Source organism: Callospermophilus lateralis, chromosome 13 (genome assembly GCF_048772815.1).
Source record: "Callospermophilus lateralis isolate mCalLat2 chromosome 13, mCalLat2.hap1, whole genome shotgun sequence".
NCBI classification, from domain to species: Eukaryota; Metazoa; Chordata; class Mammalia; order Rodentia; family Sciuridae; genus Callospermophilus; species Callospermophilus lateralis.
Genome location: NC_135317.1, coordinates 71,522,492 through 71,546,560, shown reverse-complemented (window position 1 = coordinate 71,546,560; position 24,069 = coordinate 71,522,492). Strand labels below are relative to the sequence as shown.

The window sequence follows — 24,069 nt, the reverse complement described above, 5'->3', positions numbered from 1 at the left end:
AATCTAATAAAAAAATTTTAAATGGGCAAAAGTTTTTAGACACTCCACTACAGATGACAAAAATTTAGTAATTAAGAACAGGAAAAGATGTTCAATATTATTAGTCATTAGGGAAATTAAAACCATGAGATAATATTAGACACAGAATGGATTAAAAAATAAGTCTGACAAGGATATTGAGCAACTAAAACATTCACACTGTAATGTAGCTTTTCAAGAATAATTATGCAGGGCCTGAGGTTGTGGCTCAATGGTAGAGCCCTTGCCTAACACATGTGAGGCACTGGATTTGATCCTCCACACCACATAAAAATAAATAAAGGTTAAAAAAAATCACTTAAAAAAAGGCAATCTCAGATGTTTACTTACTCATGATTCCATTTTGAACATGCTGGAAAGGTAAAAATAAAGGGACAATGAATAGATCAATGCTTGCTAATAGTGAATTGAGTGTGTGTAGGGGTGGCATGAGGAAATTCTTGGGATATTGAAATTGTTCTGTATCCTGTTAGTGGTAGTTACAAGAATTAAGTATGTGTTAAAACTCATAGTACTGCATACAAAAGATTTTATTATATAAATTTTTAAGTTTTAAACTTAAGTAAATTAAAAAAGCAGTATGTAGTCTGGATTCTTATTTTTTTTAAACACTTCCCCTTTAACTCAATAATCCCTCTAATCACTAGAGCATTTTTCCTGCTCTAATGGAAAAAATATACTTTATTGTTTCTCTTTCCTGGCTTCTCAATTCACTTTAAAAATAAACATTTTATTTAAAAACATTCAGCAACATAATGCATGCACATAATTAAAAGATTGAATAGTACAGAAAAGATTTTAATGAAAAACAGCAGTCTCCATCCTACCTGCTTTCTCTTCATTCCAGATACAGCTTCCCAAAGGCAAATACTTTAAACACTTTTTATATTTATTTATTTTTTATTATTATTGCTATATCTCTCAATAATATTTGCAGACTGTCCTTTCTTAATCAGTATGTATTATCCTTTGATTTTCTACTGTAATAGATGAAGACTTATCTCATTTTTAGTATCCCCCATTTCCTTTAGTCATCTTTCCCACAGATTTGGAAGTTTTAAAATGTTTTTATTTCCTTCATTATTTATCCTTGTAACCTTAAACAATATATTTAAGCATAAGTTTTTTTGTTCCAACAAGTTGTACAACTATCTCTTGGCTTTATAGACTAATTTTAGTATTCATATGCTTTCTTCCATATTTTTTCTCAATTTTCATGTTTTGACTACTGTACCTTTATAGTGGAACATTAAAAACTATGATTAAAACTTCAGTGTTTTCTCTTATAAACTGAATTTTAAAAGTTAAAAAACAAATGAAAATAAGTTTTTCATCTCTTTTTCTGTACTTGAGATCAAATTCAGGGCTTTGCTCATGCAAAGAAAGTGCTTTACCACTGAAAAACATGTATTTTACCATGACATTGTAAATATTTTTAACCTAAGGTGGTAGTAATATGCTTAGATGATGTTTCCCTTAAGGTCTAAGGTCATGTTGCTAGGAAATCGTTGCTAACATTAATTCTTGAGAACATTTTTTTTTCAGTTGTAGATGGACACAATACCTTTATTTTGTTTATTTAGTTTTTATTTTTATGTGGTGCTGGGGATGGAACCCAGTGCCTCACACATGCTAGGCAAACACTCTCTCACTGAGCCACAACCCCAGCCCCTTGAGAACATTTTTGTTAGAACTCACCGACATTTTGTTCTAAAGCTGACCAATTATTTTTTAGTCTTTTGAATCACTTCCGCTGAGATTTCTTTTTCCTTTGAACTTCTGGAGTTTACCATATTTTTTGTTTACCCATGACCTTCTCCTTTCCTTGTTTTTTAATTTTCATTTGCTGGAGTGTACAACTTTCTGTATCTTTTTATTATTTGATTTTGCCTATTTCTTGATAGATCAGTTAGATTTAGAATTCTGGGTTTAAAATTGTTTCCCCCAAAAACTGTGAAGGTATTTTTACAATAGGTCCTAGGTTCAGTGTTGCTGATGAAAAGACTGATGCTAGTCTGAATGTTTTTTCTTTGTGATCATTTTCCTTTTGGAAGCATTCTTTAAAGATTTTGGTTTTGTTTTCATTGGTCTACTTTAATGATCAGTGAGTGCTTTCAGTTTGAAGACTTCTTTCTCTGTTCAGTTCTGGGAAATTTTTCAATATTTAGTTGATATTCTCTCTTCTTTCTTTCTGAAATTTCAGTTCATATATTGGACCTCTTGATTTGTTCTCTTAACTCTTGTCTTTTCTCTAATTTTTCTAAGCTCTTTTTCTTTTGTACCCTGTCTTGTTTTTTTATTTCTGAAAAATATTTTTAGTTTCTAAAAAGAACGTCTTTATTTTCTGAAAGTGTGTTTTTTTTAGCATCCTATTTTTTCTTTTGTTTTATGGGTGCAATATCTTTTCAACCTCTCTGAAGAAACAGGTTATATATATATTTGAAGTTGTCTTCTGTTTTATCAAGGTTGTTTTTCTGTTTATCTTGGATTGTATATGCTGTCAGTTTTCTTCAAATAGCTGACTGATATTCTTTGATTGCCCATTCAAATTGAAGAACAGAGAATAAGAAAGATGATTTATAATTTTTGAGCACAGAGAGATCTTGTTAACTGTCATGATTTCACTCTAGAGGCTCTGTGACTTTACTAGCCTTATTTGGGTAGGTTACTCAGCCACTCTGTGTCATTTCAAAAATGGAATGATATGTTGTTTATTGTTTTGGGGTAAATGGAGATTTCCTATACCATCCTTAGAACATTGCCTGGCATATTGCAAATACATATTTAATATTATTAAGGCAAGGTGGCAGTAACTGGCTATTTCATTAAAGGTCCAACACAAAACAAGATATCAAAACTTACCCTTAGTGCCCCAGAATTTCCCACTTTCAATCAGATTTCCTTCAACAGTTTTTTGAATTTTTGCCTGGGAGTAATCACTGGGCTGTATGTTAAACAGATCTTCCCACCCATCCTTCGTGGTCTCCCTCGATCAATTAGAACCTCTTCCAGGTTCTGCTAGGTGGAGTCACTCGGAGGGTAATGTCCCAAGTATCCCAGTATCCCACTCAGTTTCTTATGTCAACATACATTTACTTTCTATTTTCAGACATTTGTTAAATGACATTTTCTGCTTGAATCCTTTTATTTTTCCTATTGTGCATTTCGTAATTTTTATTCCTCAATTATTGTTTTAATATGAATTTTAGGAAGGAAATCCAGTGTCTTGGATGAGCAACCCCATTTATTCTTTGTATGTTTTGAAGGGGGAGATTTATTTAATACTTTAATTTTTTTGTCAGCCAGGTGCAGTGGCACATCAAAAAAAATTGTCAAATTAATATTTACAGTATTTAATCATAATTAAAACACCCCCAAATGTAGTGCAGTACTCCACCAAAATCTCCATGGGCAGTTCCCTTCAATTCTTTTAGTTCTTTCTGATGGTGTACTTGTATATTTTAAGTAATGTGTTTATATTTATGGTTCCTAATTCAGATATTATCTACTTAAGACATCTTTTGACTTTAGTTATGAAAGATGAAGATTTAGCACTCCATTATATGATTTCTTTTGTGATATCATTCAGTCTTGTGGTTTTCAATACTCTGCTAAATAAACACAAATTTATACTTTCAGGTTCTTTTCTCCATCAAATAATCTTTGCTAACATGAGATATATATATTTACTTGAAGAGTTTGTTAGCATCTACTAAATTTCTATTTAGGCATGATTTTTTAAAAATCTATTCTATGTTTTCTTAGAATATATTTCAAACCTATTCCTCTTTATTGTTTTCATAGATCTGTTAATGGTCATATTTTCTATCCGAAGTGCTCATGCCAAAAACTTAGAAGTCACCCTTTTTCTCCTTTCCCTCAATTTTTTATATACAATCCCTGATTACTCTGATGCTTACATTTATCCTCTTCTTTCAATTTCTGTCACTGCTACTCTAGTCTAGTGGCTCCTGATGGGATTGTTGTTCTTAACGGTGGTTGCTCTCTGAGGGAAAATGATAAGTGTCTGGAGCCATTTGAGGTTGTTAAATTTAAAGGGTGCTCCTGACATGTAGTGAATAGAGGGATCTTTACCCACATGTGGCTATATGCTAAAAGCCCTTCAAAATATAGAATAAATGGTTTATTTGAGAATAAAGCTCAAAAATATTAATATTGCTGAGGTTGATTCCACTTATATGTTCTTTCTCAAGAAACATCATTTTGCTTCTAAAATTATCTAATACCTTGTCAAAATCTTAATTTTGTAGACATGGCAGACAGATTTCACAGACATGGATCATAAGTTCACACAAGGAAGTCCTGAAGATGCTGGGGCTGGACAGTGTAAAAGTAGGAGTTTGTACTTGCTTTAAGATCTTTTGAGTGATTTTGAATACTTTTTAGAAATACTTTTTATAAATTATTTATTTTTCATTTGTTCTTTATGTTTGAAAAAATAATTAAATTCCATTTTATCTCCCTAAGGTAAAAACAAACAAAAGAAAGAAAAAAAGCAAAACCCAAAACACCATGAATCTCAGTACAAATCAGTGAAATATGATTCTTCAGATAATGAATTGTTTCCTCGTGCATCATCTTCCTCAGGATGCCAGACAGATTCAAGCAATGAAGGTTGTTTACCACCCTGTTAAGGTTTTTGCATATATAACTTAAGTCATTTTAAAAAATTAATTAAACCTCCTTCATAATTTGTTTATTTGACTAATATTTATTGAGCCTACCTAATATGTGCCAGACATAATGGTAAATATGGCAGGAAGTAATGGTGCCATAATAATGATAAATATTTCTTCAGTCAAGTAACTTGTTTTATATTGGGCAATACAAATAAACAAATAGTCTATTACTGTGTAGATGAGTGCACATGCTAATCACCATTGACATTAGGGATTTTTATTCTCTCTCAAGTAATATGCTTATACTTCTATTCCTTGATTTATTAGTAGTCTAATCAGAATTTTTTCTTACTAGCAAAAGGAACTAACTGGCTGATTTAAGTGGAGAAGGAATTACATTGAGTAACTTACATAATTACCAAGAAGCATAGAGCATTCATCTCTGAATGTGGATAGGAATAAGGTGAAATTTGATAGCCAGACTATAGCCAATTTTAGTTCACAGAGCCTGATGAGGGCACAGTGCCATCACTGCCACTGTTGAACCTGGATGCCTTATCTTGCAATGTCAGTGTTACTTGATGTCACCAGTACCATCACTGCCACTGCTGCTACAAGACACTGTGTATTTCTGCCACCATGACTAGAATGGATTCTTCATTATTTCTGTCTCATTATGTCATTAACTTCTAGGCAGTGATAGGCTGATCCTAGGTCATATGCCTATGTCCTAAGTGCAAAGGAAGCTAGGAAAACAAGCACTGGCATTTTCAGCATTGACAGCAGAAAACATAGGAAGCAGAACCAGATACTGGGCAATCAAAATTACAACATATATTATGCATATTCATACTAACTCTAGATTATGTCAATTGACTATCTCACTTGAAATTATTCTTTTGTTTTACCTATCCTTATTCTCTCAGTGTTTGCTAGTGGTGTTTTGATTAGTGTTTCTATGAATTAATAAATATTATCCTTATAACTCTTTATATACTCTCTTTTATACAGGTTAAGTAATTGGTGTTAAAATTACTATCACTATATAAATATTGTTACATATGCAAAGTCATATATCTAATATGATTATTGAGATTCTCAAAGGAAAAATATCTCTACAGTGTTTCTAGTCAGCATTAAGAACATCATTTACATTTTTAAAGTTCCTTAAAATTATGCCATATGTCAGTTTTGCTTCATATTAGAACCATGACTTTCCTGTACAGTTTTTTCCTTGAATTTTCTAATTTTCCTACTTGTTTTTTTTTAATTGTTGAGGATAAGATAATGTAACCTTGCCATAAGAAAAATATTTTCTGTCTTTTTCAATACTGCTTTTCCAAAGAGTTCATTTCTTATCCCTAGATATAGTCATGCCTGACAAAAATCAACTCAAAATGGATCAAAGAGCTATGAATTAGAACAGAAGAAACTCCTAGAAGAAAATGTAGGGTTAACACTCCAGCATATAAGCACAAGCAACAACTTTCTTAATAAGACTCCTAAAGCTCAGGAAATAATGCCAAGGGTTAATAAATGGGATGGCATCAAATTAAAAAGTTTCTGCACACCAAACAATAAAATCTCACACCAGTAAGAATGGCAGTCATCAAGAAAACTAAACTACAAAATACTAAAGAAAGAAATTGAAGAAAACTTTAAAGATGTAAAGATCTCAAATGTTCTTGGATAGGCAGAATTAAAATAGTCAAAATGGCCATACTCCCAAAAGCTTTATACAGATTTAATGCAATTCCTATTAAAATCCCAATGACATTCTTCATAGAAATAGAAAAGGCAGTCATGAAATTCATTTGGAAAAATAAGAGGCTCAGAATAGCCAAAGAAATCCTCAGCAAGAAAAGTGAAGCAGAAGGCATCACAATAGACCTTAAATTATACTACAGAGCTATAGTAACCAAAATGGCATGGTATTGGCACCAAAATAGACATGAAAATCAATGGAACAGAATAGAAGTCACAGAGACAAAACCACATATACACAGTCTTCTCATATTAGACAAAGGCACCATAAACATACATTGAAGAAAAGATAGACTCTTCAACAAATGGTGCTGGGAAAACTGGAAATCCATATGTAGCAAAATGAAATTGAATCCCTATCTCTTACCCTGCATAAAACTCAACTCAAAGTGGACAAGGACCTAGGCATTAGACCATAGACCCTGAGCCTACTAGAAGAAAATGTAGGCCCAACCATCATTATGTTGGTTTACATATTGACTTCCTCAACAAGACTCCTAAAGGGCAAGAAGTAAAATCAAGGATCAATACATGGTGGTGCTGGGGTTATAGCTCACTGGTAGAGTGCTTGCTTAGCATGTGTGAGGCACTGGGTTCGATTCCCAGCACCACATAAAAATAAATAAAATAAAGGTATTGTGTTCATCTATAAACTTAAAAAATCTTTAAAAAACAGAATCAATACATGTTATGATATCAAACTGAAAAGCTTCTTCACTGCAAAGAAAACAAGAACATGAACAGACAGTCTAAAGAATGGGAGAAAATCTTTGCCACTTTCACCTCAGATACAGCATTAATCTCCAGGATATAAAAAGAACTCAAAAAAACTTAACACCAATAAATAAATAAATAACCCTATCAATAAGTGGGAAAGAGAACTGAACAGGCACTTCACAGAAGAATAAATATGAATGGCCAACAAATAGTGGGAAAAAATGTTCAACATCTATAGTAAATACAGAAATGCAAATTAAAACTACACTGCTAGCCAGAATGGCAATTATCAAGAATACAAGTGACAATAAGTGTTGGTGAAGCTTTGGGGGAAAAGGTTCTCTCATACAGGCTGGTGGAATTACAAACTGGTGCAACTACTATGGAAAGCAGTATGGAGATTCCTTGGAAAACTTGAAATGGGACCACTATTTGACCTAGTTATCCCATTCCTCAATATATATACCCAAAGAACTTAAAATCAGCATACAATGATGTAGCTACATCAAGTATACAGCAGCTCAATTCACAATAGCTGAGCTATGGAACCAACCAAGGTGCCCTTCAACAGATGAATGGATAAAGAAAATGTGGTATATATACACAATGGAATATTACTCATCCATAAAGGAGAATGAGATTATGGCATTTTCTGGTAAATGGATGGAACTGGAGACTATCATGCTAAATGAAATAAGCTAGTCCCAAGAACCTAAAGGCTGAATTTTCTCTCTGCTATGTGGATGCTAGCATACAATGGAGGGTGGGGTAAGAGGGAAGAATAGATGTTTATTGGATTAGACAGAGGAATGGAAGAAAGAGGGATGGGAATAGAAAAGACAGTAGAGTGAATCAGACATAACTTTATCCTATGTTCATATATGAATACACCAGTGAAAGCCACACTTTGTACAACTACAAGAATGGGATCCCAATTAGAATAAGATCCCAATTATATTCCATGTATGTATAATATGTCAAAATACATTCTACTGTCATGTATATCTAAAAATAACAAAAATAAAAATAAATTTTAATAAAGTAAAAATATACAAATAATAATAAATGCTGAAGAGGATGTGGAGAAAAGGAGCACTTTTACACTTTTGGTGTTATGTTAAATTAGTACAACCACTAAGGAATAAGGAAATCAATGTGGAGATTCCACAAAAGACTAGGAATGGAAATACCATGTGACTAAACTATACCACTCCTCAGTATTTAGGTATATTATAGTGATATCTTCATACCCATGTTTATAGCAGCATAATTTACAATAGTCATTCAGTATATGAATGGATAAAGAAATTGTGGTATAAATACACCATATGGCTTTATTCAACCATAAAGAATAATGAAATTATGTCATTTGCAGGAAAATGAGTGAAACCATTAAGTTATGAAATAAGTCAAACTCAGAAGATCAAGGGTTGTATGTTTTCTAGAGAAAATATGCAGAAGCTAGAGAAGAAAAGGGAAAGAATATTGGGGTCAGATCTCATGAAAATCAAAAGGAGATCAGTAGAGGAGAGGGACGATTGGGGTGGAAGGCTGGTAGGAAGTGGAGGAAGTGCTGACCAAATTATATTGTTATATTGTATGCATGTATTGAATATATCACAACAAATCCCATCACTATATACAAATATAATGCACTGTTTTAAAGTGTGGAAAAAATATTCTTGCCTAATAATATAATCTGGAGCACTTTCTACCACCAAAATCTTCTACATAGCTGACTCTGGGATTTCTCCTCACTAGTCTTCCAGGTTGGGGCCACTGTTTTCTTAGATCCATGACTTGTTCTCTCTTAGTTTCCTGTCTTGACCATTAGAGTATATTGCCAAATAATTTTTTTTCCAAACCATCAACTTGAGAGAGGAGATTCAAGACAGCAGATTAGAAGGTGGCTTAAATTACTCTATGCCTCCAGATTTAAGCAGCAGGAGAACTGCTTCTCAGTGAGGTGGTTAAAGAGTAATTTCACTGAAATTCAATATGAGAGTATCTTAGAGATTAAGAAATTTGGGTGCATCGAATGAAGAATAAGAAAGAATATTTGGAGCCAAGGCAGCTGCAGCAATGGCAGTGACACTGGTTCACCACAGATAGTAGGGATGACACAGAGAAAGAAACACAACAACAGATGGCACAGGAAAACATGTAGATCAGAAAAGCAAGCTAAATTTAGCTGACCCAGAGGCTGCAGAGAAAACTGGTGTTTGAAAAATGCTCTGTATTTCCTGGCAAGCAGAGAGTTGAGGAAGGAGTCCTCTTGAAGAGGTCATGCTGGATTTTGCTGCTGCAGAATCCCAGGAAATTATAGCAAACATTGTGATACAGCTCTGTTAAGAACTTGAATTGTGGCCTAGTGTGTATCTAGCAGAACATGACTGAAACAGGAACAATGTGGATAGTATCCAGAAAAATGAAAAAATGAAGTACAATTCACTTTACCTTTGAGTCTGGTAGCTTATATGACCAGCTGAAGAGGGTTAGGAAAATGAACAAATGGGAGAATACATCCAAGGACTAAGCCTGGGAAGGCTACACTTGTGGGAAATAATGTATGGAGTATTGGATCCCCTTCCCTGAGAGTAGAATTCTTGGGAGGCTCCTGAAATTCAGAACCCAACAGAAATCAGAATTTGCCTGGTCTGAATTGTGATGTTATTCTAATTTCTCCAGAGCACATTCCACCCAACAAATGCCCTAAGACCTGATTAGACTAAGTGCCAGCCACTGGAACTCCCCTCACAGAACTCTGCAGCAGCCCAACCCTGGGTGGGCATCAGTTTGGTCTGTGCAGACAAAACTCCTATTAACAGTATTTCCTATTCTGTTCTATCTTATATTGGTGAGAAGGGAGGCTGAGAGTTATTTCAATCAACTTCAGGTTAGGGCTACTCCAACTGGAAGATAAGTAAGCAACAACAAAAGAGGAAGGGGTTAACAAACCCCAGCCCTTGGTGCACTCCCCTTCCCCACTCCCCTCAGTACATAGCCCAAGAAGAAATGGAAAAAAAAGGACAGTCAGGAATAGATAGTGACCATCAATTCCTTCCTTTTGGGCTCCTAATAGCCAAATTCTCTTATTGTCTCCCTCCATTTGTTTTTCTTATTTTCACTCCTTCTTTAGAGCTATAACTTTCTACATCCCTTCTGAATTCTCTCCTTCATGTTTTGAACATTCTAAACTCCCTTCTATCTTCCTTTCCCATTTTCTTTTTCTCTTCATGAACTTTATTTTTACTGTTTGCTATAACTAATTGGTTTATATAACTCCTGTCTCCATCATTCATGATGTTTCAATTATTACTGCTGTGTATATCATAATTAACACCTATTGTTTGCTTTAATGCCAGATCTAGTTCATGGTTACTTATCATTTTTTGATGTTGGCAATTGCTAACCCAACCACTCCTATTTTTTATTAATTAACATTGTAGATGTTATAGTAGGAGACAGGTATTTATTTTAATGCTGTATATTGTTGGCATAAGTTGTTGCTATTCTTTGTTTCCCCCTTTTCTAAGAGGTACTTGGAAGCTACAGGTATACTATATGTTCACAGTGCAGAGACTCTGCTGTTGAACCAAATTCATCCAAAGGATAACATACTTTGCTCCACATAAAAATTAAACACACTCAAACTTCAGCTATAATTCAATACAAAGAATATAAGAGATAAAACCCCAAAATAACAACCTGGCCACAAGTAGAAAAAGCTACAGCCAGGCCCTTTGGTCCCATTAATGGACATCTACACCTGTAGCAAAAAGAGAGAATTAATGCAAAGTCTGTGGATACTACACCTATTAAAGAGTCTTAATCTGAATCACTCTAGGACACTGTATCAAGAGAAGGCTATGCCATAAAAAGGCCCACACATAAGAGTGGAAGAGAAAACCATCCCAACAGATGTATAAAACTCAACACAGGGATACAAAAAATATGAAAAAATAAGGTAATATAATTCCTCCTAAGTTTATAATCTTCTAGTAACTGATTCCAAAATTATTGAAGTAGAAGAAATATCAGATAGAAAAATTCAAAAGAAAGATGATAAAAATGATCAAAAAATTTCAAGAGAACATAGAAAAACACCTGCATGAAATAAGAAAATCAGTGTAAGATACAAACGAGAAATTCAATGAGAAGATAGAAAAACTGAAAAAGTATCAAACAGATATCTTGGAAATACAAGACACAATCATATAAAATGTTCAGTTGAAATTTCCTCTAATAGAGTAGACCATGCCAAAGATATAATCTCAGAGCTGGAAGACAAAAGTGGCCAGCCTCGAACATTCAGACAGTATTAAAGGAAAGAAAATAACCATGACCAGAATATACAAGAACTGAAGGACAACATTTAGAGACCAAATTTAAGGAGTTGGAATTGGAGGAGGATACAAGCTAATATAATGGATAACATCTTCAGGGAAATAATAGCAGAAAAATTTCCAGACCTTGAGAATCAGATGGACATAAAAATGGAGGATGCATTCCAAACCTCAAAGAGACAAGATCAAAAAAGACCCTCTCCATAACACATGTAATTAAAATGCCTAATATTCAGAATAAGCAAGAATTTTGAAAGCCTCAAGAGAAAAATGTCAGGTCACATTTAGAGTAAGCCAATCATAGTTACTTCCAATTTCTGAGCACAAACCCTGAAAGCCAGAAGGACTTGGAATGATGTGTTCCAAGTCCTGAAAGAAAAGTAACTGTCAACTACAATTTCTATGTCCAGCAAAGTTATCTTTTTGAATTAAAGAGATTAAAAACCTTCCAAGTAGAAACTAAAAGAATTAATGATGACTACTAAGTTGGCACTCCAGAAAAAAATTTCTTCACACAGAATAAGTAAAAAACAATCCCCAGAGCTCACAAATAAACAAATCTCATTTGAAAATTAACTAAGCAAATTATAAATAGGACCAAATTAAACATTAACAATCAGTCAAAATGGCAAGAATAAACATCTCTCTATAGCAGCACTGGATGTAAATGGTCTCAACTCTTCAATTAAAAGACATAGGCTGGCAGATGGATTAAAAAACAAGTCCCAACTTTATGTTGTTTGCAAGAGACTCACACACAAAGACTGTCACAGGTTAAAAGTTAAAATATGGAACTTGATATGCCATGTGAAGGGAGCCCCCAATCAACCTGGAGTTGGACTCTTATATTCAACAAAGCAGAATTCAAGCCAAAATGAATCAGAAGAGACAAAGAAGATTGCTACATAACTAGTAAAGGGAACAATCCAACAAGAAGATATAATAATAGTAAATATTTGTGCCACAATTATGGGTGCACCTAATTACATAAAAGAAACACTACTTGAATTAAAGGACTCAGACCCCAGCACAATAATACTGAGTGCCTTAAACACATCTCTGTTACCAATAAGGTAGATCATCCAGACATAAATTCAGTAAAGACTCTCTGGATCTGAAAAATATTATAAATCAAATAGTCTTAACAAAAACTTAAAGAATATTTCATCTATTTCAATGAACACCCAAATACACTTTTTTTCCAGCAGCCCATAGTACCTTCTCCAAAATAGATCATATTTTAGGTCCCAATACAACTCTCAGAAATTTTTTTTTAAGTTTTTAAAATATAATTCCTTGCAGATCAAAATGTAATGGAATTAGAAATAAATACCAAAATAATGTACAAAATCTAAACAATACATTTTTGAATGATGAATTGGTGGTAGAAGAAATCGGGAGAAATTTAAAAATTCTTAGAATAAAATGAGAATAGTGATACAACATATCAGAACCCCTGGGACACTATAAAGGAACGTTCTGGGACACTATGAAGGAACAGTTCTAAGAGGAACATTATAGTATGAATGCCTGCATAAGAAAATCAGAATGATCCCAGATAAACAACCTTAATGATGCATCTCAAGGCCCTTGAAAAAGAAGGGAATAAAACAATTTTAAAACCAGTAAAAGAACAGAAAAAATTATGATCAGAGCTGATACCAATGAAATTTAGAATAAAAGAAATACAAAAGGCCAATGAAGTGAAGATTTCATTCTCTGAATAGGTAAACAAGATTGATAAGCCCTTAGCCAAACTAACCAAAAGATACAGAAGATCCAAATTGTAAAATTAGAGATGAAACGGGAGAAATTACCACAGAAATCCAGAGGTTCATTAGGAACTATTTTGAAAACTTTTACTCCAATAAATTGAAAAATCTTGAAGAAATTGATAAATTTCTGACACAAAAAATCTGCCAAAATTGAATCAAGAAGAAAAAGGAAACCAATTGCTAGCAATGAGATAGAAGTAATAATAAAAAATCTTCTAACAAAGAAAAGCCCAGGATCAGATGGATTTTCAGCTGAATTCTATAGACCTTCAAAGAATTAATGTCAATGCTCCTCAGACTATTTCATGAAATAAAAAGGGATATAATACTTCTAAATCCATTCTGTGATATCAATATCACACTCATGCCAAAACCATTTAAGGATATACATCAAGGTTAGGAAACTATAGACCTATATCCCTGATGAACTTAGATTCAAAAATTCTTAGTGAAACATTAGCAAATTGTATTCAAAATCATACTAAGAATATTGTACAACATTGCCAAGTTGGTTTTATCCCAGATGCAAGGAAGTTTTAACATATTCAAATCAATAAATGTAATTGAATAGAATTAAGGATAAAATCACTTAGTCACCTCGATAGATGCAGAGAAAGCCTTTGACAAAATTCACCACTTATTAATGATAAAAACATTGAAGAAATCTACCTTATCATCATAAAGGCTATATACCAAAAGCCCCAACCAACATCATAGTGAATGGGGAAGAACTGAATGCATTTCCTTTAAAATCTGTAACACGTCAAGGATGTCCATTCTCACCACTCCTATGTAATATAATACTAGAAATTCTAGCCAGAACAATTAAGCAAGAGGAGAAAATAAAAGGGATTCAAATAGGAGGAAAAATAATTCAAATTACCACTGTTTGCAGATGATAAGATCTGATACTTAGAAGATCCAAAAAGTTCTACCAGCAACATAGTTTACAAAAATCAGTAGCTTTCCTACATAACAACACTGAATCTTCTGAGAAAGAAATGAAGAAAACAATCCCATTCATAATAGCCTCAAAAACTAAAATAAATTACTTAGGAATAAATCTAACCAAGGAGGTGAAAGACCTCAACAATGAAAACTACAGAACACTGAAGAAAGAAATTGAAAAAGATACAAGAAGGTGGAAAGACCTCCCATATTCATAGATAGGCAGGATTAATATTGTTAAAATGGCCATACTACCAAAAGCAATACAGATTCAATCTCCATCAAATTATCAATGACATTGCTCACAAAACTAAAAAAAAAAAAAAAAAAAAAGCTGTAAAATGCATTTGGAGGAATAAAAGACCCAGAATAGCCAAAGAAATTCTAAACCAAAAAAGTAATGCTGGAGGCATCACAATACCAATAATATAATTCAAATTATACTCCAGAGGTATCATAACAACATAAAATGGCTCCAACATAAAAATAAATACATAGACTAATGGAACATAATAGAAGTCACAGAGACAAACCCATACAGATATAGTCATCTAATCCTTGACAAGAGTGCCAAATACCAAATTGGAGAAAAGAGCCTTTTATAACAAATGGTACTAGGAAAAACTGGTTATCCATATGTAGAAGAATTAAACTAGAACTTTATCTTTCATCCTGCACAAAAAGTCAACTCAATGTATCAAAAGCCTTTGTAACTCCTAGAAGAAAATAAAGAATCAACACTCCAACGCACAGTCACAGGCTAGGACTTTCTCACTAGCTTGCTAAAGCTGAGGAAATAATACCAAGAGTTAGCAAATGAAATGGCATCAAATTAGAAAGCTTCTGCACACCAAACAAAACAATTAGGAATGTGAAGAGAGAACCTACAGAATGGGAGAAAATCTTTTCTAGTTGCTCTTCTGACAGAATATAAATATCTGGAATATGTAAAGCTGAAACAAAACAAAACACACAAAAAACCCCCAAATAATCAAATTAATAAATGGGCAAATGAACTGATACTTCAAAAAAGAAGAAGTACAAATGGCCAACAAATAAATGAAAAAAAAAATGTTCAACATCTTTAGCAATTAGGGAAATGAAAATCAAAATTACACTGAGATTATTCATCTCACACTAGTCAGAATATCAGTCATCGCAAATACAAACAATAAATGCTGGAGAGGTTGTGGGGGGAAAGTAATATTTTTACATTGTTGGTAGGATGGTAAATTAGTACAACCCTATGGAAATCAATATGGTGGTTCCTCAAAAATCTAGGAATGAAAACACCATATGACCCAGCTATACCAGTCCTTGGTATTTATCCTAAAGAATTAAAGTCATCATGCTATAGTGATACTTCATACCCATGTTTATAGTAGCACAATTCAAAATAGCCAAATTATGATACTGGCCTTGATGTCCATCAGTGAATGAATAGGTAAAGAAAATGTGGTATGTATATCCAATGGATTTTTAATCAGCCCAAACAAAAATGAAACCATGTCATTTGCAAAAAAAAAAAAAAAAAAAAAATGTATGGAACTTTAGAGCAGTATCGTAAGCAAAATAAGCCAAGCTCAGAGGTCATATGTTTTCTCTCATATGCAGAAGGTCGAGACAAAAAAGGAAATGAAAAGTGTGTGTATGTGGGAGTGTGGATCTCATGAAAATAAAAGGGAAATCAGTAGAATAGAAAAAAGGGGAAGGAGGAGGGAAGAGAAGAGGAACTACTAGGAATGATATTGGTCAAATTATATTGTTAAATGGGTACATGTGCAAATATGTATCAAAAAATCCCACCATTATGTACAACTACAATGTACAAATAGAAAAACATGAAGAAAAAATATATCATCTTGGAGGTAAACTTTCTGAGTCTTCGCATATTTCAAAATATCTTTGTTCTGCCCTGGCCCTAATTGACAGTTTCAGAATGACTTTCTCAGATTTCAATTTCCAAAGGCAAGCATTTCAAACTGTGCTGCAGTGTGTTTTGATATTTACATCTGAATCTTTGAATAACTTGCTTATTGAGTCATTTCTTCATTTTTAAGTTTTAGGTTAGGCTCTACAGAAGATAAAAACTTAGTTCCTTTTTTTTTTTTTTTTTTTTTTTGTGTGTGTGTGTGTGTGTGTGTGTATGCTCCTGGGGATTGAACCCAGAGCCTTGTGCATGCAGGGCAAGCACTTTGCCAATTGAGTTATATCCTCAGCCCAAGTTTCTTTTCTTTTTAAACCACCATTTTCTCTCATATTTGCTTCCTCTCATCCTCCTAAATAGGATCTCACTATGATAACTTTGATGATTTCATTATTCAATAATTTCATTATCATGACTTTATAGGTGCTATTCATAACTGAGCTACATAATGTTTCCTTTCTAGCACTTTTTTTGTTTTTCTTGCATTTAGTAATTTTAAAATTTTTGTTTAATTTTCTGTTTGTGATATATAGTCATAGTCTAAATTGCCTTTCAAAATATTCAAGCGCATCAAGTATTCCATTCATTTTACTTGAGGTTTCTCTCCTACATCCTTTTAATATACTCCATTTGAACTTAACTGTTCTCAAGACGTGTGGAGTAGCTATGATATTAGATTCTTCTTTCATCTTCATTCTGAGCATTTTCTTTACCTCTCATTTGGGTTTGATCACCCATTTTTTTTCCATAGACACTTAAATTTTTATTTGAGTAATCACTCAACATATTCATACATAAAATGGGTGACTGCTTTAAAGCTTTTGAACAAAAACAATATATACTTTATCAAAATACTTTAATAGTACAAAATATATCCATATATATACAAAAATAGGATCTAGATGAAATGGCAAGCCTTTTATAATAATTCTGATGGCATTGATTGAGAATGAGTTGCTAGAACACTGATGGCATAAGGATCTAACTCTGAAAATTTCTCCTCAGTTTGCCTAAAAGTATGAAGCTTAACACAGGCAGTTACAAATAAATATAGATTTATCTACCAAGTGCAGTGTCTCCAGGAAACAAAAGGAAGAGAGGGATTCTTATCTTTAAAATAATCCTCTAATGCTATTTGCAACTCAAGCACTGGCCTTCCAAAGGAATGTGGTTGATTCACTTGATAGTTGTGAGGGCCACAAATTCCTTGCTCTTGGTATTCTTTATGTAGCTGCCTTATTTCTGCAGTGGAGGTCCCAGGGGTTTAATGAGGCTTTTAAAGAAACACCTAATTATGTAGTCACTTGATCATCCATTTTATGAAGCATAAGATTCTTATCTTTTTTCCCTCTTATTTTATTGGAGCAACTCTTCTGGTAACCTCCAGGAAAGATGGACAATTACTTACTATTCTGTTTATAATTGTAAGTTTATGCCATTAAATACATTTCATTTATTGACTTCTTCCATTAGCATAGACCTCTGTTAAAAATCCAGGAGGGCTAGGGATGAATCAGAGGTGAATTGAGCTTTACTGGGACTCTAATCTCATTTTGCATGGTTCCAAACTGGGTTTAGATGATCATCCATCATTCAGTTTATGTGGTGGAGGAAGGGTCTTTAAATAGTCTTTAAATAGTCTTTATAGGACAATAATATCATCTATAACTTCTAAATTTTTTAAATAAAAAATACTTACTTTTAACAAGAAATTATAAGACATTGCCACCTAACTTCAATATCTGGGTTACCGATAGGACTAAAAAAACAAGAGAAAAAAATAACAGCCCTACAGGTATCCCAAATATTAGGGTTAGGTGGCAATGAATTTTAAACAATTGTGATTAATATATTCAGAAAAATAGAGATTTATAAACTATATAAAAGAATCAAGTGTTCTAGTATAAAGTTCATTGGTATGCTAATTCTAGTATAGTTCAAGTATAAATTCCATTGTTTAAAATTAACAGTCTAGATAGGTTTACCAGTATATTAGTCACCAAAAGACAGAATTGGTGAACTGGAAGTCAGTTCAGGAGGAAAAGAAAAAAATGGAAGGTAGAGAGCTCATCAGAGACATGTGAGACACAGGGAAAAGATCTAAAATATAACCGGAATCCAAGAAGGAAAGAGGAGCCAATTGGAGAGAAGCAGTATTTAAATAAAATAATGGTCAAAAGTTTTGCAAAACAGTTGGAAGACATCAAGTACAGATTTAAGAAACCCTGAAAACCCCAAACTGTTTTAAAATATATAGGAAATCTTACGCAAGGAACTTTTTCTTAGAGTTACGAAAAAGAATGTCTTTTATAGTATGGAGTGGTTAATATGGTGGCAGGCTAATAATCATCTTTTCCATTTCTCCTTAAAATAATTTATTTTTCATATTTCCCAGTAAAGAATTTAATAGTTGCACTCTTATAGTTTCTGCTAATAAACATAGCACCTTATGCTTTCTAGGTTATCTAAAAGTTAGATTCTAGTGGAACAATATTCACACCAGTATTGTTCTCTAGATGAGATTTATTATATATGGCATTTATAAATATTTATTTATTTATAAATATATTTATAAATTTAAATTATATTATATTTAAATATATTTAATTATATATAATATAATTAATATATATATAATAATATATAATATATATAATATAATATATAATATAAATATATAATAATATAATTATATATAATATAATTAAATTATATTATATTTAAATATATTATAAATTTAAATTATATTATAAATAAATGCCATATTTATTATATATGGCATTTATAAATGCCAGTGGGATACGTTTCTTAGCTTATTTTCTGCTGCTATCATAGTCTATCACAGTTTGATTAATTAATAAAGAAAAGACACTTTTCTAACTTTTCTATTTTAAAAAATGAATTAAAACTTCCAATTTTTCTTTAAAAAAATTTAGAGATTACCAAAGGAAAAATTAAGAGAAAGAGAAAAGACAAAAAGAATAAATGGAAAAGAGAAGGAAAGGTAAGTGATTGTGACTAATTTAAATAAAAATAAGATTGACTGCTGTAGGATACTGAACTTTCTTATTGATCAAAGAGCACAGAATCTGCAGGGTATTTTGAAGATAGATATAAGGTAAAGAATGGTTAACATGTTGGTGCTAAAGTAACAGTGCCCTTTTCCTTTTCTTCAGATTTTCAGAAAACTATATACATAATTAAAACCCCAAAACTGCAAATCTTTTAACTTTAAAATTAAATTAATTTTAATTTTTCATTTTATTTTGCCTTTTAGTTTTGATGTTATAAAGTGGTTATAAAATGCATATTTACTTTGAAAAATACAAATAATTGGAAGGAAAATTGAATAACAGTTGAAATGGCCACACTTTTCTCTTTAATTCATCCTCCTGGGGTTATCACTCTTAAAATTTTTGTGTATATCCTTAAGTTCTTTCTCTATTCACATGGAAATAAGTGAAATTGATATAAATAAATGTACATAATTTTCAGACATTAACAACCAGCTGAAGCAGCATACTGAAAAAGCCAATCTTTTAGCAGGGCATTTCCCTAGGAGTCCTTTACCCCCAGAGAAAAGCAGTTTCCTGGGGCCGGAATTGGAGTACAGAAAGCTTTAGGTAATTAAACCAAAGGAAAGCAGTAAGAATCTCAAAGAACCAAGCCAGTTTTTTATTTATTTTCCCCTAAATCTCTCCTACCACTTTGCTTACTGCAGAATATACTATACTGTATTCGAAATTGCTATAATCCAATTACTAATTTTTCTATCAAAAACTATCAAAATAAACAAATATTCTAAAAATTAATCAAAAGATCTACTGGTAGCATATAAATAAGGAAAGGGATATAACTGCATAAGAAAAAAACAATTCTCCAAGTCACAGCCAAGGAAAGAAAAAGAAAATTTTGACAAGGCCCTCCTCCACTGAAACTATGCTATGGAAAGAGGGTAAAAGTAAAACCAACCAACCAAACAAACAAAACCACAAAACAAAATAAAACCTATGTTCTAATAAATATCAAATTTGGGTAGAAGCATCCTGAGAGTATGACGAGATTTAATTCTGAGAAAAGTTCATGGAAAAATTCCAAGTAGCAGCTTTTCCCTCCTATTTGAAGATCTCCCTGGGGCCTAGCATTTTGGTTTCTCAGGGCTCTCTGATAAGGAAGTTGTCATTCTGCTTTGTTTGTTAGTCAAAAGCAGCAGATGGAATTCTATACCTACTCTTATATTAATGAGTAGAGGAAAGTTCTATTTGGGTTTGAGATATTTGATCATCCCCAAGTTGGTTAAACTAGATGGTGATCTTTAAGAATCTTGATTAATCAAATCTTCCAACAGGTTCTTGTTGAATTGTTGAAACTTCACTGAAGTCCTTAGATCTAAGAAAGATCACCAGCAATTGGTCCTACATCAGTGACTATAGGATCTACCCTTTTCTGCCCTGAATTGCCTCAGGATCTAATGGCACTGAAACAGCCTGAACTTAGAACATAGGTCCCTGAATCAGATCTGTGTTGTGGTAATTTTTTGCTCCCAGGAGCAAAGACATCTGGAATTGGTGGATTCTGAAAGCAGATAGTTCCTTGCTGAAAAGCAGAGAATCTCCAGTTTCATATTAGGTCCCAATTTGTCTATTAAGGATAAACCATTCATTAACATGTTTTCTTGTATAGATGGTCCCTGGTTAACTCTGGTTCCCTTCATTTTGTAAAAAGTTATGAAGATTATAGGGTTTTTGCTACTATATGCTAATATAACTTACTCTGTCTGATACATTTGATTTGGTTATAAATATCATTTGTATTGTTAATTTCCTGCCTTTTTCTATCAATTAAAAAGATAAGGTTTAAAATCTTCCTTATGATTATGGAGTTCTCGTAAAATTTTCAATGTTTGCTTATATTTTGAAGTTCTTTTAAATGAATTCAAAATTTGAATGATTAATTCTTCTGACAAATTATGGTTTTTATTATTATGAAGTTACTTCTTTAACTCTAATAGTATTTATTGTCTTAAAGTCAATTTTACCTGATAGTATCAGCTATATCACATTTTAGAGGGAGAGAAGAATTAGTGTTTGTTTGATATCTTTTACTTCCAACTTCTCTCTAGTCAGCATAAATTAGTTGTGTTTTATATTCTTATCCAGTTTGATGATCTTCATCTTTTGAATGTTGACACAGATTTAATATAATTACTAATATTTTTCAGTTTAATCTTACCATTCTATGCCACTTAGTTCATTTTTTGTCTTTTTAACATATTATACATTTTCTAATTTATATTTTTCTTCTTTTATATTGGTTACCATATAAACTATAATATACAACCTTGATTATCAAAGACTAATGTTATTTGGTTCTTTTACTTTCCACTTACAGAAAAGAAGGACATCAGAACATTCTGATTCCTTTACCTTTTCCCTGACTTCTATGCTGCTGTGTTATGTATTTTAATTCTGGGTAAATTTTAAACCACTTAATATTATCCCCCTAAATCAGAAATTAATTCATTCATGTAAATGTTTTTGTCATTGAAAAAAAGTAAGTGAAGTTAACTTTCAAAAGAAGAAATTAGAAAAGAACAACTAAAATACAACTTAAAGTAGGAGGGAGGAAATAATAAAGATTAAAAACCTTAAAGACTTTTAAGAGAAAGAAAAAAATGGATCATAAATCCAAGAATGGATTTTTAAGAAAATCCCAATAAATTGATCAAAGCCTTGACAAATCTACTTAAAAAAAAAGAAAAGGAAATAAAAAGGGGTGTATCAACAGATATATAACTTTAAACACTTAAAGTGAATAATATGAACAACTTTGCTAATCTATGGGTTTGAATCTGTCCATGACACAGCTATGTAAAAGATATGACATTATCTTTCTGTAATTCATCCAATTTTATTTTTGAAACCCTAAGTCATTGGCCTGGGACAAAAACCTGATCTCAGTTAGTTTGGAGTTTCCTACTTTTAGTCTCATTTGAGGTATATGAGGGGAAATCTCTATGTTACCAGGGAAGGGCAGGGAAAATGTACTCGTATTCCCCTTGTCCTAAATGTTATCTTTCATGCAGGAATCTTCTGAGACATCCATCATCCTATCTGGTCCACAGTCATTGATCCACACCATTTGCCACTGAGATGTCATCATTTCTGTTTGCCTAATTCTTCAGGTATGGTATTGTGCTCTCACTGTAATGATATGTCACAAAAGGAGAATGTACATAATGCCTAATTCAATGTAAATGCTCTGTAAATAGTTATTATATTGTTTAGGGAATGCTCTGTAAATAGTTATTATATTGTTTAGAGAACAGAGACAAGGAAAAAAGTCTGTACATTTTCAGTACAGATGCACCAGATGAGTCAAAGGTTTACATGTAAAGAAATGAAAGCCACAAAAGAAGTGCAAGAAACTATTGTGAGGGGGGAGGCAAGATGGCCGCGAAGGGAGTGCAGTAACTCCGTGTACTGCGTCACTGTGAGGGAAAATGATGAGTTAGAATGGCTAAAAGCTATCTTGTTAGGAATTTCCAGCAAAATTGGGGTGCTCCAAAACCTAGTGGAAGGATTTTTATCGCACGAGGATCAGCTTCAGGGGCTCAAACGCGAGCAATCTGTCCGTATGGAGCGCTGCTTGTTCGGCAGATCACCCTGCGGCTGGAGTCTGCGGCGCGCGCTGGGAAACGACAGGCTGGTGGCGCAGAGATACAGCGATGCTGATTCTGCGGGCTCCTGCCAGCTAGGCATTTGCTGAGCTCGGAGCTGAATTCTGGGTTGGAGACGGGGGAAGGAAACGGTCCAGTTCGGTTCTCCACACCGGTCAGACCACGGAGGAAGCCAGCGGCCACCATCTTGGAGAGCTGACGTCACCATCCTTGTTTTCGACTGATTGCAGCTCTTTCAGCTATAGAACAGGTAATTTCAGGCTGACAATTGTCTGCGTCTCGCAGACAAATTGCTCAGACTTAGTGCTAAATAACCCGCGGAAACTGCTTCTTGGAGCCTGCTCCTGTCGGAGCATGCACCAAGTCCGGAGAGGCCGAATTCTGGCCCCCGGAACTGCTCTGGTCCAGGGATAAAGAACCCGCGGAAACTGTTTCTCGGTCCGGGTCCTGCTGAATACTGTGGAGGCCAGAGGGGCGGAGCAGAGCCGCCGCCGGAGCCCGGAACAGGTCCAGCGACATGCCGGCGTGGTAGTCAAGAAACCCCGGAGGCAGCGCTGGCGCAGGAGCCGGCGGGAGCTGTGCGGCGCGGGACTCCCAGCTACCGCTCCCACCAGTGCTGACAACTGAGGTCTCTTGCACCAGATACGGGGGCGTGGCTACCGGAAGGTAAGCAAATTGGCTGGGGGTTCTCAGCCCCAAGCTCTACAAACTTAGGGCCTGAGGGAGGCAAACAAGGAGAGTGTGCCCAGGCACTAATGAAACAGCTGCTCCACGCGTGTGCAAGGTAGGCGGAACTGTGAACACCGACAAAACAGGCCCAGTGGAACGCCAGACACATCGCTCCGGTTGGGGGAAGGGCAGAGCCGCCGGGCGCCTGCAAGGTAGGCGAACCAACTACCCACCAGCAGAACAGGCACAGCAATCCACAGAGCGGCAGAGCCACCCCCCGAGCCTACAAGGTAGGTAGACCTGCGACCTACCAGCAGGTCAGGCCCAAAAACCTGCGGAGGGGCACAGCTGCCCCACGTGCCTGCTAGGTAGGCAGAACCCTGACCACCGACAGAACAGGCCCAGCGGTCGGCCAGACACATCGCCCCGCCGCGGTTGGGGGAGGGGCAGAGCCGCCGGGCGCCTGCAAGTTAGGCAGACCTGCGACTCACCAGCAGATCAGGCCCAGCAACCGCGGAGCGACAGAGCCACCCCTGGGCCTGCAAGGTAGGCGCACTTGCCACCC

General features: G+C 34.2%; 1 long non-coding RNA gene across 4 annotated transcripts in view; it reads left to right on the top strand.

The window, feature by feature from the left end:
- The window catches only part of LOC143379333 (uncharacterized), a 53,528-nt gene that overhangs the window by 3,468 nt on the left and 25,991 nt on the right, over positions 1-24,069 (top strand). For all 4 annotated transcript variants that reach the window (XR_013088468.1, XR_013088467.1, XR_013088466.1 and 1 more), the window contains exons 2-5: positions 4,311-4,392; positions 4,528-4,674; positions 19,093-19,160; positions 22,242-22,340. This is a non-coding gene — a long non-coding RNA (uncharacterized LOC143379333). The remainder of the gene's footprint in view (positions 1-4,310; positions 4,393-4,527; positions 4,675-19,092; positions 19,161-22,241; positions 22,341-24,069) is intronic.